Genomic DNA, 17,146 nt, shown 5'->3' with positions numbered 1-17,146 from the left:
AACGGACACACTTGGATCCTGCTCTTAACCACACAGGTGCTTCTGTACATGCAGGTGCCCCTTCAGGGCTTGGAGCATGCTTGCCTACCTGACCCTCTCCATGAGGGAGAAAATGCTCTGCTCCTGGACTTTCCTGGTAATGTATGATCGCCATCACCTGTGGTGAAACACCTTTCTTATCAATTAACTAGCTCACCACAGGTGATGGCAATCGTACATTACCAGGAAAGTCCAGGAACAGAGCATTTTCTCCCTCATGGAGAGGGTCAGGTAGGTAAGTACTGCTTGGAGCCCAGAGGCAGGTGACTCCATTGCATCTAGGAGTTACACGCACGTCTATTCTACCTACAGTTACAGATACCACTTCTTGCCAAGGTAAGGCTGGGCAAACCAATGTTAAGCACATACATGTCACAAATATATTTCATTTTATCATTACTTGTGAAAGGCAAAATAGGAAAAACTTTTTCTAACAGTCATGTAAAGTTATTTATCTTTCTCCATACAAAGGCATGCAATGGCCCTAATGAGACAAAAAATATACTGAAAAACCAAAAAGTAACATATGGGAAATGCATACTTACTGCTTTCAATATTTCCAGTCTATATCTACTGAAAGTTGTCTGTTAATCTCCAATTCACCGTGTTCAACCACTGCTGATAGTTTTAAAAAGGTAGTGTATTAGTGATAACAACAGTGCTTATTACAAAACCTGTTACACCACCCATTATGCAACGTCATTAGGTGTCACCAATTAATGAATGATGCAATTTCCAACCAGTGTGTCATAAAGCAAAGCATCACTATAACAAACTGGATATACAGGTTGAGTATCCCTTATAAATCCCACATTTTTGGGTCCCTTTCTGAGATAAAGACATACGTATTATGGGGGTAATTCAGACCTGATTGTAGCAGCAAATTTTTAGCAGTTGGGCAAAACCATGTGCACTGCGGGGGAGGCAGATATAACATGTGCAGAGAGAGTTAGATTTGGATGGGGTGGTTCAAACCATACTTGCCTACCTGACCCCCTCCATGAGGGAGAAAATGCTCTGTTCCTGGACTTTCCTGGTAATGTATGATTACCTTCACCTGTGGTGAAACAACTTTCTTATCAATTAACTAGCTCACCACAGGTGATGGCAATCATACATTACCAGGAAAGTCCAGGAACAGAGCATTTTCTCCCTCATGGAGAGGGTCAGGTAGGCAAGTATGGTTCAAACTGAAATCTAAATTGCAGTGTAAAAATAAAGCAGCCAGTATTTACCCTGCACAGAAACAAAATAACCCACCCAAATCTAACTCTCTCTGCACATTATATCTGCCCCACCTGCAGTGCACATGGTTTTGCCCAGCTGCTAACAAATTTGCTGCTACGATCAGGTCTGAATTACCCCCTATATACATTATCTACAGTTATAATATATATCTATCTCAAAGTCTGAGATTGTCCGGCATCCCGCACCTCAGGTGATCTTGGACTCCATTACATGCTGACGAATATGTTAGTTAAAATTTGAATGAAAAGAAATGACACAATTTATATTGTTTTTTTTTTTTTTTACATTTTACATATTCCTATTTGTACAAAAAAAAAAAAGTCAGTTAGTGGTTACATAGGGTCTACATTGGGTAATGTTATTGGGATCCCTTTACTTGGGATGCCGGCAGTCAAACTACTGGGAGCGGCATCCCAACGCTCAGGATCCCGACACCAACTTGGTAAGTTAACTACCATTAACCCTAACCTCCCTAACCATCCTTTCCCTGAGCCTAACCTCCTTCCTCCCTGCAGTCTAAACCTAACAGTCCCTCCCCCGCAGCCTAACTCGCCCGTAGTGTGCCTAACCCTAACCCTTCATCCAGTGGCGTAAATTCGTCCCATTTGCCCGGAGGCAAGATAAATATTGGTGCCCCCCCCCCCTATTTCCTATATTAAGATAAATAAATGTAAGTGTGTGTGTGTGTGGTGTTCTGAAAAAAATGTATATACTGTATTTATACATTTAATTGTCTTTTATTTTAAATCACACAATTCTTAGCAGTCATACCCAGGATTAGAACCCATGACCTGTTACACTGACAGCAGACACTTTACTGATGGAGTTATTTGCTCCTGTCGAGGAAGCATGAGAATTCTAACTATATAAAATTACGTGTAATTGTCAGAGAAGTATCTTCATATAGCTAAAATTCTCATATTTCCTGTACAGGAGCAAATAGCTTAATCAGTAATGGGTCTGCTTCCAGTGTAATAGGTTGTGGTTTCTAATCCTGGGTGTGACCCTTGTAAAATGTGTATATTCAGTATAATAAAGAGGGTGTGATGTGTAAGCTGCAGGGACCAGTGAGGAAGTCTGCCACTAAAAAGATAGCGACAGATATCAATTAACTTAATTCAATGGTGTCACAGAATGGGAGGAGAGGTGCCCGGCGGCAGATGACTCCGTTGCCTCCCAGAGTTCTGCCTCTGCCTTCATCACCCCCGCAGCCTAACCTAGACTGACCATATTATCCCTTTAACCTGGGACACTCAGGAATTACACAGGTTCTGTGGCTGGCTGACTACAAGCCTGCATTTCACCTGGTTTTAAGCAGCCACAGAACCTGTTTAATTCATGAGTGTCCCAGGTTAAAGGGATAGTATGGTCAGCCTACCTAACCCTAATCCTCCTCTCGCAATGTAAACCAAACCTCCCCCCCACGGCTTACCAGAATCCTATCAGACCTCGATCGGAAGTACAGCGTTCGGGATCCCGGCACCGGCATTTCAAGCCATGTTGGGATGCCAGTGTCGGCATTCTGAACAGTGTTGGGATTCTGGCGTCGGTATTCCGACTGCCGGAATCCTGACCAGATAACAAAATCAGCTATAATGAACCAGTTCAACTAGCCACACTCTGCAATATTGCTAGGCATGAGAAAGGGCCCATCACTGGCACACTAGTACTCAAGAAAGAAATGGTTTAGTACACTAGGCATCAGGGAGGGTCAGATTGGCATACCAGTCACCAGGAAATAATCAAATAATCAGTATTTAGCCTGCATGTGCAGAGAGAGTTAGATTTGGGTGGGGTGTGTTCAAAACTGAAATCTAAATTGCAGTGTAAAAATAAAGCAGCCAGTATTTACCCTGCACAGAAACAATATAACCCACCCAAATCTAACTCTCTCTGCACATGTTATATTTGTCCAGTGGTGCAAGTAGAAAAAACTTCTTAGTGGTACTGTGTGTGCGTCTAAGGCGCACGCGCCAATAAATGAGTGTGGAGACATGCCACACTGGACATGGCCAATGAAAATGGGGGTGTGATACACATATGGGGGCCAGATACACACAGGACCCCAATAGTGCAGTGTCAGATACACATATGCCCCCCACAGTGCCAGATGCACATATGCCCCCACTGTGCCAGATGCATATATGCCCCCACAGTGCCAAATACACATATGCCCCTACAGTACCAGATATGCCCCCCCACCCCACCCCGGTGCTGTAAAGTGAAATGGCACTGCAGCATCACTTTACTTCACCGCGGGTCACAGCACTAGCACAGTGATCTGATGGCCGACTGCCCACTCGGATCACTGGTCCCTGGGTGCAGGTAGGTAGTATTTTTTTTCCAACTTTTTTTTTCACTCAGTGATCAGCCTGTGTGTCTAGTGATCACAATGGGACAGAACCGAGCACAGCCCCCAATGCCAGCAGCAGTACTGAGGGGTAGATGAAGTGGCAATAGGGGAGAAAACGTTAATTGCGCATGCTATGTGCGCTGATACAGTTTCTCCGCCATGTAATAATGTAGCGGTTACCAGCAAATGCCTGGGGTGCTCTGCGCCCCTGTCATTGTTGGCACTGCTATCTACAAGATAACGGGAGATGTTGTGATAGTAGTGAGCATACCCAGTGGAGCCGACCGGGAGGAGAGACAGAGCACATCAGCACTAGGCGAATGCGTTGTGGGGCTCTAGCAGGAATCTCCTGAGGGGGTAGTTTTCACTCCCCCACTCCGTCAAATGAGATGTTAATATACGTTCGCCTCAGTAAAGAGGCAAAGCAGGAAGCACTATAGCAGCATGATATGTACCGCAAATTGGGGGTAATTCCAAGTTGATCGCAGCAGGAAATTTGTTAGCAGTTGGGCAAAACCATGTGCACTGCAGGTGTGGCAGATATAACATGTGCAGAGAGAGGTAGGGTGTGTACACACGGTGAGATTCGGGCTATGCCCGATTCTCACCATGCGACAGGGGCCGGGTCGGCACTTAGCCAGTATCGCAAGCACATAATGAGTGTGCTTGCGATACATGCTATGTGCGATTTTGGCTAAGTCACGATTTTGACTCTCTCTTCTATAGAGATAGCCAAAATTGACTTGCCTGCACAGTCTATTTTTTCTTTCGATGCCGACCGCGCGGGACCGCACATCGGCATCGAATCGGGATCGCAAGGTGACTGTCACCTTGCGATCTGCACTAACTTTTCTTCCAATTCTGACTATATAGTCAGAATCGGAAGAAAAAAATCTCACCGTGTGTACACACCCTTAGATTTGGGTGTGGTGTGTTCAATCTGCAATCTAAATTGCAGTGTAAAAATAAAGCAGCCAGTATTTACTAGTGATGTGCACCGGACATTTTTCGGGTTTTGTGTTTTGGTTTTGGATTCAAACCTCCCTGAAAATTTTTGTCGGATTCGGTTGTGTTTTGGATTCGTTTTTGTTTTTTTACAAAAACCCCTCAAAAACAGCTTAAATCATAGAATTTGGGGGTCATTTTGATCCCATAGTATTATTAACCTCAATAACCATAATTTACACTCATTTTTTCAGTCTATTTTGAACACCTCACAATATTATTTTTAGTCCTAAAATTTGCAACGAGGTCGCTGGATGACTAAGCTAAGCGACACAGTGTCAGGCAGGATGGCACTTCAAAAAAATAGTCCCCAAGCAGCACATGATGCAAAGAAAAATGAAAGAAAAAAGAGGTGCAAGATGGAATTGTCCTTGGGCCCTCCCACCCACCCTTATGTTGTATAAACAGGACATGCACACTTTAACAAACCCATCATTTCAGCCACAGGGTCTGCCACACGACTGTGACTGAAATGACTGGTTGGTTTGGGCCCCCACCAAAAAAGAAGCAATCAATCTCTCCTTGCACAAACTGGCTCTACAGAGGCAAGATGTCCACCTCCTCCTCATCGTCCGATTCCTCACCCCTTTCACTGTGTAAATCCCCCTCCTCACAGATTATTAATTCGTCCCCACTGGAATCCACCATCTCAGGTCCCTGTGTACTTTCTGGAGGCAATTGCTGGTGAATGTCTCCACGCAGGAATTGATTATAATTCATTTTGATGAACATCATCTTCTCCACATTTTCTGGAAGTAACCTCGTACGCCGACTGCTGACATGGTGAGCGGCTGCACTAAACACTCTTTCGGAGTACACACTGGAGGGGGGGCAACTTAGGTAAAATAAAGCCAGTTTCTGCAAGGGCCTCCAAATTGCCTCTTTTTCCTGCCAGTATACGACTGTCTGACGTGCCTACTTGGGTGCGGTCACTCATATAATCCTACACCATTCTTTCAATGGTGACAGAATCATATGCAGTAACAGTAGACGACATGTCAGAAATCGTTGGCAGGTCCTTCAGTCCGGACCAGATGTCAGCACTCGCTCCAGACTGCCCTGCATCACCGCCAGCGCGTGGGCTTGGAATTCTTAGCCTTTTCCTCGCACCCCCAGTTGCAGGAGAATGTGAAGGAGGAGCTGTTGACGGGTCACGTTCCGCTTGACTTGACAATTTTCTCACCAGCAGGTCTTTGAACCTCTGCAGACTTGTGTCTGCTGGAAAGAGAGATCCAACGTAGGTTTTAAATCTAGGATCGAGCACGGTGGCCAAAATGTAGTGCTCTGATTTCAACAGATTGACCACCCGTGAATCCTGGTTAAGCGAATTAAGGGCTCCATCCACAAGCCCCACATGCCTAGCGGAATCGCTCTGTTTTAGCTCCTCCTTCAATGTCTCCAGCTTCTTCTGCAAAAGCCTGATGAGGGGAATGACAGAACCTTGCACAACGTTGAAATCATTCTCCACTGCGCTTGAGTCAGGTGTATTCCCCCTCCTTTGCCTATATCGTAGGCAGATGTATAGGCTTGAATGGCCGTTTGCTGCTCCTCCATCCTCTGAAGCATATAGACGGTTGAATTTCAGCTCGTTACCACCTCTTGCTTCAGATGATGGAAGGGCAGGTTCAGGACTGTTTGCTGGTGCTCCAGTCTTCGGCACACGGTGGCTGAATGCCGAAAATGGCCCGCAATTCTTCGGGCCACCGACAGCATCTCTTGCACGCCCCTGTCGTTTTTTAAATAATTCTGCACCACCAAATTCAATGTATGTGCAAAACATGGGACGTGCTGGAATTTGCCCAGATGTAATGCACGCACAATATTGCTGGCGTTGTCCGATGTCACAAATCCCCAGGAGAGTCCAATTGGGGTAAGCCATTCTGCGATGATCTTCCTCAGTTTCCGTAAGAGGTTGTCAGCTGTGTGCCTCTTCTGGAAAGCGGTGATACAAAGCATAGCCTGCCTAGGAACGAGTTGGCGTTTGCGAGATGCTGCTACTGGTGCCGCCGCTGCTGTTCTTGCTGCGGGAGGCAATACATCTACCCAGTGGGCTGTCACAGTCATATAGTCCTGAGTCTGCCCTGCTCCACTTGACCACATGTCCGTGGTTAAGTGGACATTGGGTACAACTGCATTTTTTACACTGGTGACTCTTTTTCTGACGTCTGTGTACATTTTCGGTATCGCCTGCCTAGAGAAATGGAACCTAGATGGTATTTGGTACCGGGGACACAGTACCTCAATCAAGTCTGTAGTTGCCTGTGAATTAACGGTGGATACCGGACACACGTTTCTCACCACCAAGGCCTGAGTTATCCGCTTTGCAGCAGGTTGACTGCTGTGATATTTCATCTTCCTCGCAAAGGACTGTTGGACAGTCAATTGCTTACTGGAAGTAGTACAAGTGGTCTTCCGACTTCCCCTCTGGGATGACCATCGACTCCCAGCAGCAACAACAGCAGTGCCAGCAGCAGTAGGCATTACACTCAAGGATGCATCAGAGGAATCCCAGGCAGGAGGGGACTCGTCAGACTTGACAGTGACATGGCCTGCAGGACTATTGGCTTTCCTGTGTAAGGAGGAAATTGACACTGAGGGAGTTGGTGGTGTGGTTTGCAGGAGCTTGGTTACAAGAGGAAGGGATTTAGTGGTCAGTGGACTGCTTCCGCTGTCATCCAAAGTTTTTGAACTTGTCACTAACTTCTGATGAATGCGGTCCAGGTGACGTATAAGGGAGGATGTTCCTAGTTGGTTAACTTCCTTACCCCTACTTATTACAGCTTGACAAAGGCAACACACGGCTTGACACCAGTTGTCTGCATTTAGTTTGAAATAATTCCACACCAAAGAGGTGATTTGTTTTGTATTTTGACCAGGCATTTCAATGGCCATATTCGTCCCACGGACAACAGGTGTCTCCCCGGGTGCCTGACTTAAACAAACCACCTCACCATCAGAATCCTCCTTGTCAATTTCCTCCCCAGCGCCAGCAACACCCATATCCTCATCCTGGTGTACTTCAACAGTGACATCTTCAATTTGACTATCAGGAACTGGACTGCGGGTACTCCTTCCAGCAATTGCAGGGGACGTGCAAATGGTGGAAGGCGCAACCTCTTCCTGTCCAGTATTGGTAAGGTCAGGCATCGCAACCGACACAATTGGACTCTCCTTGGGGATTTGTGATTTAGAAGAACGCACAGTTCTTTGCTGTGCTTTTGCCAGCTTATGTCTTTTCATTTTTCTAGCGAGAGGATGAGTGCTTCCATCCTCATGTGAAGCTGAACCACTAGCCTTGAACATAGGCCAGGGCCTCAGCCGTTCCTTGCCACTCCGTGTCGTAAATGGCACATTGGCAAGTTTACGCTTCTCCTCAGACGATTTTGATTTAGATTTTTGGGTCATTTTACTGAGCTTTATTTTTTGGGATTTTACATGCTCTCTACTATGACATTGTGCATCGGCCTTGGCAGACGACGTTGATGGCATTTCATTGTCTCGGCCATGACTAGTGGCAGCAGCTTCAGCACGAGGTGGAAGTGGATCTTGATCTTTCCCTATTTTACCCTCCACATTTTTGTTCTCCATTTTTTAATGTGTGGAATTATATGCCAGTAATAGATCAACGTATAATACTGGTGGTCACTGGTCAGCAAAACTCTGCACTGTACTCATCCTATATAATATACTGGTGGTCCCCAGTCCCCACAATAAAGCAGTCTGAGCACAGATATATGCAGCACACTGAGCACAGATATGGAGCGTTTTTCAGGCAGAGAACGTATAATACTGGTGGTCACTGGTCAGCAAAACTCTGCACTGTACTCCTCCTATATAATATACTGGTGGTCCCCAGTCCCCACAATAAAGCAGTGTGAGCACAGATATATGCAGTACACTGAGCACAGATATGGAGCGTTTTTCAGGCAGAGAACGTATAATACTGGTGGTCACTGGTCAGCAAAACTCTGCACTGTACTCCTCCTATATAATATACTGGTGGTCCCCAGTTCCCACAATAAAGCAGTGTGAGCACAGATGTATGCATCACACTGAGCACAGATATGGAGCATTTTTCAGGCAGAGAACGTATAATACTGGTGGTTACTGGTCAGCAAAACTCTGCACTGTACTCCTCCTATATAATATACTGGTGGCCCCCAGTCCCCACAATAAAGCAGTGTGAGCACAGATATATGCAGCACACTGAGCACAGATATGGAGCGTTTTTCAGGCAGAGAACGTATAATACTGGTGGTCACTGGTCAGCAAAACTCTGCACTGTACTCCTCCTATATAATATACTGGTGGTCCCCAGTCCCCACAATAAAGCAGTGTGAGCACAGATATATGCAGCACACTGAGCACAGATATGGAGCGTTTTTCAGGCAGAGAACGTATAATACTGGTGGTCACTGGTCCGCAAAACTCTGCACTGTACTCCTCCTATAATACTGCTGGTCCCCAGTCCCCACAATAAAGCAGTGTGAGCACAGATATATGCAGCACACTGAGCACAGATATGGAGCGTTTTTCAGGCAGAGAACGTATAATACTGGTGGTTACTGGTCAGCAAAACTCTGCACTGTACTCCTCCTATATAATATACTGGTGGCCCCCAGTCCCCACAATAAAGCAGTGTGAGCACAGATATATGCAGCACACTGAGCACAGATATGGAGCGTTTTTCAGGCAGAGAACTTATAATACTAGTGGTCACTGGTCAGCAAAACTCTGCACTGTACTCCTCCTATAATACTGCTGGTCCCCAGAATAAAGATATTTGCAGCCCCTTGAAACAAAGTGAGAGGACGCCAGCCACGTCCTCTCACTATCATTTCCAATGCACGAGTGAAAAATGTCGGTGACGCGCGGCTCCTTATATAGAATCCGAATCTCGCGAGAATCCGACAGCGGGATGATGACGTTCGGGCGCGCTCGGGTTAACCGAGAAAGGCGGGAGGATCCGAGTCGCTTGGACCCGTGAAAAAAAAGGTGAAGTTCGGGCGGGTTCGGATCCCGAGGATCCGAACCCGCTCATCACTAGTATTTACCCTGCACAGAAACAAAATAACCCACCCAAATCTAACTCTCTCTGCAAATGTTATATCTGCCCCCCCTGCAGTGCACATTGTTTTGCCCAACTGCTAAAAAATTTCCTGCTGCGATCTACTTGGAATTACCCCCATTACCTATCCCCCTGAGATCCAGTGCACAGAGTGCAATATGCAATATACTCCACAACCCAGTGGTGTAACTGTAGAGGGTGCAAGGGGTGCACTTGCTATGAGGCCTGCCACTTTGGGGCCCCACTGGCCCAGCAAGCAACAGGGGGATGCTTGCTGGGCCAGTGGGGCCCCAAAGTGGCAGGCCTCATAGCAAGTGCACCCCTTGCACTATGCTTTTTAAATTTTTTTTTTAAATTATTATTTCTTATGAACAAAATGTGGCCCACAGGTTCCAGGCCTGGCAGTTCCGAGTAGTATATGGGTGTAGGAGTGCGTTGTCACTGGGACTGTGCAGGCAGAAGCAGGTGGAGAGGAGAAGGAGGATAAGCCCTGCTGCTGCACATCACCGGGACTTGCAGCCTCGTTATGAATTGTTTATATTGTGTTTATTTATTATCATTGTTATTATTATTTATAGAGAATATGGGATACATTTACCAGTATATGTTTGGATTATGGGAGGAAACCGGAATACCTGGAGGAAACCCACGCAAGTACGGGGAGAATACACAAAATCCACACAGTTGGAGTCATGGTGGGACTCAAACCCATGACCCACCTAATTGAGACACAACTATTTTATTTTCTTATAGTGGAACAACAAAGAAAATTTAAATAACCTTAAAATACACACAGAAAAATAAAATCTATAATTTATCTTGATACATGTAAGAACAAAAGCAGCCTCTGTACTACTTACACAATGGGACAGGACTCCGAAGGTCTCTCTAGACACTCATTAGATAACAGGTTACACAGCACCCTGACACCCAGGCTGGGAGAAGGAGAGGCTGTGATCTCTGTGTCACTTACAGCTCTCTCTACCCTCCTATTTCTCCTCTGTTCAGAAAGCTCCATCAGTAGCTCATGAAACCTGATAATCCTGTGCCTCTGCCTGCATGTCATACTGTCCTGCTCGCATCCTGGCTGCCTGATTCTGCTGCTACATAAGAGGTAAAGCTAATGATGTCAGTGTCCTCCAGGGCCGGACTGGCCATCTGGCACTTCTGGCACATGCCAGAAGGGCCGATGGGCAGGTGGGCCGATCCAGTCCCTAAGAGAGCCGGGAAGGCCGTGCGCAGCACAACCTCCTGTCTGGTTCAGCCGCCCCCACCGGTCTCCATGGAAATGGGGGCATGCTGCGAGTCCACGCCCCTGGACTCGCGGTGCGCCCCCATCCCCAGCAAACATCGCCATGATAACACCCCCATGACTCGTGGCACGCTCCGTATATTGTGGTGGCGCACCCCCCGTGACGTGCGCGCCCACCCCCTGTGGCGAGCGCACGTGCCCCCATGACGAGTGCACGCTCATGAGTGCCCAGGCCGAATTTGAGCCCCAGTCCGTCGCTAGTGTCCTCTGTTTAGGATTAGGCTGCGGGAAGGGAGGGTTAGGGACATAAGAGGGGAGGGTAACCATACTTAACCAATTCCTATCGGAATTCTCTGCTTTGGGATGCCGGTATCGGTCTTATAACTGCCGGCATCCATTCAGTCGGGATATCGTATTTATCCCAACTAGGGAGCTAAAGTTTATGGTATTTTGTAATATTCACAGATATGATGCTCACCGATGTGAGAACCCATCGGGTGAGCGGTGGAGAGAGGGTAGAAGCAGAAAGAGATAATGAAAAGAGAGGCTGGAAGAATGGGGAGGGTGGGGGGAGAGAGGGAGAGAATGTGGGTAAGTGAGTGTGATGAGGATAGATTGACTGGGTGCAGATATAAATACAATCTGACAAGAGGGCTCTGCGAAGCCCAAGAACGTTGATTATATGTATATATCAAACCCTGAGAGTACCATGCTGTTTTTCCTGCATTTGCAGATTTACCTTTTTTATTGTATTCATTATTTGTATGGGCACCCAGATGGATGGAGTGATCTATCTTTTTGAAAGTGTGAATTTATAAACATTTAGGGATCGATTTAGCAATGAGTTTTATCATACGAAATGAGTTGCATATAATAAATGGTGTTCCAGCCAATCAGCTCCTGTCATGTGTTTGAAAAATGACAGTTGGGAACTGATTGGCTGGAACACCATTTATCATACGCGAGTTAGCTTTAAAATTCATTGTGAATGATAAAACTCTTTAATAAATCAGCCCCTTAGAGAGGAAGAGAGAGAGAGAGAGAGCGCAGAAAAGGTGGTAATGACTTGAAGCAGATTAACCGCTGTACTGGCATGGTCAGATCACATGCCACCGCGCAGCCCCACTGTGTCCCCCAGTTTTTGATGATGAGATCCATTCTGCAGATGTGCATAATATAATATTTAAAAAAATACTTTTTAAGCTATATTAAATAAAAAATGTTTCAAAATGTTTCCAGTCTGTCTCCTTTCAAACGCCTTCTCTGTAACGTTACATTAAACACCATGGTCAAAATGACTTCAAATCTCAGATTGCCACCTATTGCTCTCTACAACTGTGGGGTGTTGCAGCTCCTAAAAGAAAACAGCTGAGCAATTTTTGTATGTGTAAAATCTATAGGAGTGCTGGATTCTGTTTGCATGTGTGTGTGTGTGTATAATATATACATAGTTTACACACACACACACACACACACACACACACACACACTTGCGAAAAGGTCAGTAGTCTTAAAGTACAGATTAGAAAAAGAAAAAACACTTGAATTTGCTGACTGAAACCACTAGTTGTATGAAAACCTTGTTACACCCTACACAGAGCCGGTTCTAGACCTTCTGGCACCCAGGGCGAAAGTTCCCTTTGGCGCCCCCCCCCGCGACTGGTAAAATAGAGTTGGTGCATGCCCCCAAAATAGGGGTGTGGCTTCATAGGGAAGGGGCGTGGCTACAGTTATGTCCCCTGTAGGTGTGCCCCAAGTAGCTGTGCCTCCAGTAGTTGTGCGCCGCTTACAAACACAAAAAAAACCCTCAAAAAACCCACAATACTTACCAGCCCCGCTCCTGCTTCACGACTACTGCTGCGCTGCCCTCTGTCTCTGGCCGCCCGCTCCTCTCTATGGGAGAGACGTCATGATGTCTCTCCCATAGCAGCGCCGCACAGACACTAGAGGTCAATTATGACCTCTAGCGTCTGACAGTGGCGCCGGCTGCAGCGGATGCCCACACAGCACACGGCGGCTGCTGCAGCCGGGGAGCAGAATGCAGGGGGGCGGCGGGCGCCGGGGCACTGCGGTCCGCGGGCTCAGGCACCTGTGCCTAGAACCACTTCTGCCACTACACTTGAGGTGCATACACACAGTGAGATATGGACTATCTCCAATTTTGACTATGTGGGAATTTGGCCACATGCCAATTTTGACTATACTTTGTAGTAGATTGTACACAATATTTCCAGGATTGACTTGCTTGCACAGTCTATCTTTTCTTGCGATACCGACCCCGCGGGAGTGCGCATTGGTATCACAGCTGGCTAAACACAGTGCAAGTTGCACTAACTTTCCTTGTGATTTTGACTATAGTCAAAATTGAAAGGATAAATCTCAGTGTGTGTGTACACAGTTTATTCATCATGATACTTAAGAGCAGGGGTGTATCTAGGGGTGCGGGCGCCCCCTGGCAAAGTAAGGGACTGGCGTCCCCCATATTTGAAATAGGGAAGGTGCATGTGCAAAAAAGGGACATGATCTTGTGTGAAGGGGGCATGACAATACAATAGTTCCCCCAATTCAAATTATGCTACACAGTAGTAACCCTTATATACATCATGCCCATACAGTAGCAGTTCCCCTTACACATTATGCCCACACAGTAATTCTTATAACACTGAGGAGACATCAGCAGTGCCTGGCCTGGCTGAGGAGGCAATGCCACCCAAGGCCAGGTAGCATAATCAAATAGTAGTGCAAAGAAGTGCAGTGCAGCGCACTACCCACTGGTGCAAGTAGAAAAAAATTCTTAGTGGTACTGTGTGCGCACGCCAAAAAATGGGTTTGGCCACATGCCACATGGGGCGTGGCCAAAGAAAATGGGTCCGTGATACACATAAGACCCCAATAGTGCAGTGCCAGACACACACATGCCCCGAATAGGGCCAGATACACACATGCCCCCACAGTGCCAGATACACACATGCCCCCACAGTGCCAGATACATACATGCCCCCACAGTGCCAGATATGCCTCCACAGTGCTAGATATGCCCCCACAGTGCCAGAAACACATATGGCCCCACAGTGCCAGATACACACATGCCCCCACAGTGCCAGACATACATATGCCCCCATGTTGCCAGATATGCCCCCACATTGCCAGATACACATGCCTCCATGGTGCCAGATATGCCCTCATAGTGCCAGATATGCCCCCACGGTATTAGATATGCCCCCACAGTGCCAGATATGCCCCCACAGTCATAGTCCCCATCCCCCTCCTAGCACATAGCCATAGTCCCCTCCCAATAAATAGCAATAGCCCCTACCTCCTCAAGCAATAGCCGTAGTCCCCCCCACCACATAGCCATAGTCCCCCTCCCCCTCCCAACACATAGCTGTAGTCCGCACTTAGCACATAGTAGTAGTCTCCGCCACTCCCAGCACATACATAGCCTCCCCACACAGCACACAGCCCTAGTCTCCATCCCACAACATCCCAGCAGATAGCCATAGTGTCTGGCAATACCTGCTGTGCTGAGTTGCCTGGGATGGAGGGCGGAGGATCACTCTGTAGGCAGGAGCTGGCGCTGGTGTCTGGCACCGCACCAAACTATGTGAAGACACTGAAAATAAACTACAGCTCCCAGCAGCCCTTGCCGCCGGGAGCTCTCAACAGCAAGGGTTGCTGGGAGTTGTAGTTTATTTTCAGTTTCTTCCCTGTAGTGCATTGGGGTGCCGGACACCGGCGCCAGCTCCTGCCTGCTGAGCGATCCTCCGCCCTCCATCCCAGGCAATGCACAGGCAGCTCGGCACAGCAGGTATTGCCAGACACCACGGCTTAAGGGGTTCCACCCATTGGCCGAGGGTGGCACCTTTGGGCGGCACCCCTGCTCGGTTGGCACCCCTGGCGAGTGCCATCCTGGCCAAAGGGTAGATACGCCCCTGCTTAAGAGAAACCTATAACACACTAGATATAACTTGAAGGTAAAGAAACACAAAATAACTTAAATATTTTACTTTTTAGCAAATTCCCTAGCTGACACTTGTGTTGCCTGGCGCCTTCACAAAGACTGTGCTTGGCTTATAGGAACTGGCTGATTTGTCGCAGTAATCCAGTAAATTAGGGCAATGTGCAAAATTCCAAGCTTAAAATTGTCTGCATTGTGCCAAATAGCATTTGCTGCCTCCACACTAACGTATCTTTAAAATAAAAGTTTATTTCATTACAGTAAATGTTATACAGTACTTACAATTCAAATCCAAATATATTTACCTCGTAATAGTGAAAACTGATTTTCAGTGCTGCCCCTTGATAAATCTTTAACAAGGAAGTGAGTCCTGCTAAATGAGGAACAGGTTTCTCCAGTGTCATCAGGTAATACTAACCACGCCTAAACACAGAGAGGAAAAACATCAACATGTGTATCAGCTTTAAGAAATGCTGACATGTGATCCTAGTGTATGTTTGCGATGAAGAATAGATATTTACTCTTGCTGAGCTACTGTAGTGCAGTTGTGCAAGAAGAAAAAAAAACTACCGTCATTGCTCAGCTAAAGGTAATTCCTTCCTTGTGTAGCAGTTACATGTACAGTACTGTATGTTTGTACATTTTTCAGTGCCAGTATGAGTTTCCAGTCTTTTTATACTCTGCCTCAAATGCTTTGATTATACAGTCATTTAATAACAAACACAGAACATAAATGGTGCATAGCTATACAGGTTGAGTATCCCTTATCCAAAATGCTTGGGACCAGAAGTATTTTGGATATCGGATATTTCCGTACTTTGGAATAATTGCATACCATAATGTGATATCATGGCGATGGGACCTAAGTCTAAGCACAGAATGCATTTATGTCTCATATACACCTTATACACACAACCTGAAGGTTATTTTAGCCAATATTTTTAATAACTTTGTGCATTAAACAATGTGTGTGTACAGTGGCGTAAGTTTGTCCCAGTTGCCCGGAGGCAAGAAAAATATTGGTGCCCCCCCTATAAATATATATATATTTATTTGCTCCTACATAGCAAGCCTCCAGATTCTAACTATATGAAGCTACTACAAAACCGTTGCAACTAGGCAGATCTATGTAGGGGTCCAGCCACACACTACATAGATCTGCTCAGTCACTCACAATACTGATTATTTCTCTGACAATTATATTACAAGTGTCATACCCAGGATTAGAACCCACAACCTATTACACTGGAAGCATGCTCCTTACTGGTGGAGTTATTTGCTCCTGTAGAGGAAGTATGAGAATTCTAACTATATGAAGTTACGTGTAATTGTCAGAGAAATAACTTCATATAGTTAGAATTCTCATGCTTCCTTTATAGGGGCAAATAGCTTCATCAGTAAGGTTAGAGATGAGCGCCTGAAATTTTTCGGGTTTTGTGTTTTGGTTTTGGGTTCGGTTCTGCGGCCGTGTTTTGGGTTCGACCGCGTTTTGGCAAAACCTCACCGAATTTTTTTTGTCGGATTCGGGTGTGTTTTGGATTCGGGTGTTTTTTTCAAAAAACACTAAAAAACAGCTTAAATCATAGAATTTGGGGGTCATTTTGATCCCAAAGTATTATTAACCTCAAAAACCATAATTTACACTCATTTTCAGTCTATTCTGAATACCTCACACCTCACAATATTATTTTTAGTCCTAAAATTTGCACCGAGGTCGCTGTGTGAGTAAGATAAGCGACCCTAGTGGCCGACACAAACACCGGGCCCATCTAGGAGTGGCACTGCAGTGTCACGCAGGATGTCCCTTCCAAAAAACCCTCCCCAAACAGCACATGACGCAAAGAAAAAAAGAGGCGCAATGAGGTAGCTGTGTGAGTAAGATTAGCGACCCTAGTGGCCGACACAAACACCGGGCCCATCTAGGAGTGTCACTGCAGTGTCACGCAGGATGGCCCTTCCAAAAAACCCTCCCCAAACAGCACATGACGCAAAGAAAAAAAGAGGCGCAATGAGGTAGCTGACTGTGTGAGTAAGATTAGCGACCCTAGTGGCCGACACAAACACCGGGCCCATCTAGGAGTGGCACTGCAGTGTCACGCAGGATGTCCCTTCCAAAAAACCCTCCCCAAACAGCACATGACGCAAAGAAAAAAAGAGGCGCAATGAGGTAGCTGACTGTGTGAGTAAGATTAGCGACCCTAGTGGCCGACACAAACACCGGGC

At 46.4% G+C, this 17,146-nt stretch overlaps 1 protein-coding gene across 1 annotated transcript in view; it reads right to left on the bottom strand.

The window, feature by feature from the left end:
* Window positions 1–15,332, bottom strand: part of LOC134910283 (cystatin-like) — a 53,073-nt gene extending 37,741 nt beyond the window's left edge. The window contains exon 1 of the mRNA XM_063918135.1: window positions 15,229–15,332. The gene's annotated coding sequence lies outside the window, so the exon portion shown is untranslated. The remainder of the gene's footprint in view (window positions 1–15,228) is intronic.
* Between the last annotated feature and the right edge of the window lie 1,814 nt (window positions 15,333–17,146).

Source organism: Pseudophryne corroboree, chromosome 4 (genome assembly GCF_028390025.1).
Source record: "Pseudophryne corroboree isolate aPseCor3 chromosome 4, aPseCor3.hap2, whole genome shotgun sequence".
NCBI classification, from domain to species: domain Eukaryota; kingdom Metazoa; phylum Chordata; class Amphibia; order Anura; family Myobatrachidae; genus Pseudophryne; species Pseudophryne corroboree.
The sequence above is the reverse complement of the archived record's forward strand: the minus strand, read 5'-3'. Positions and strand labels throughout refer to the sequence as shown.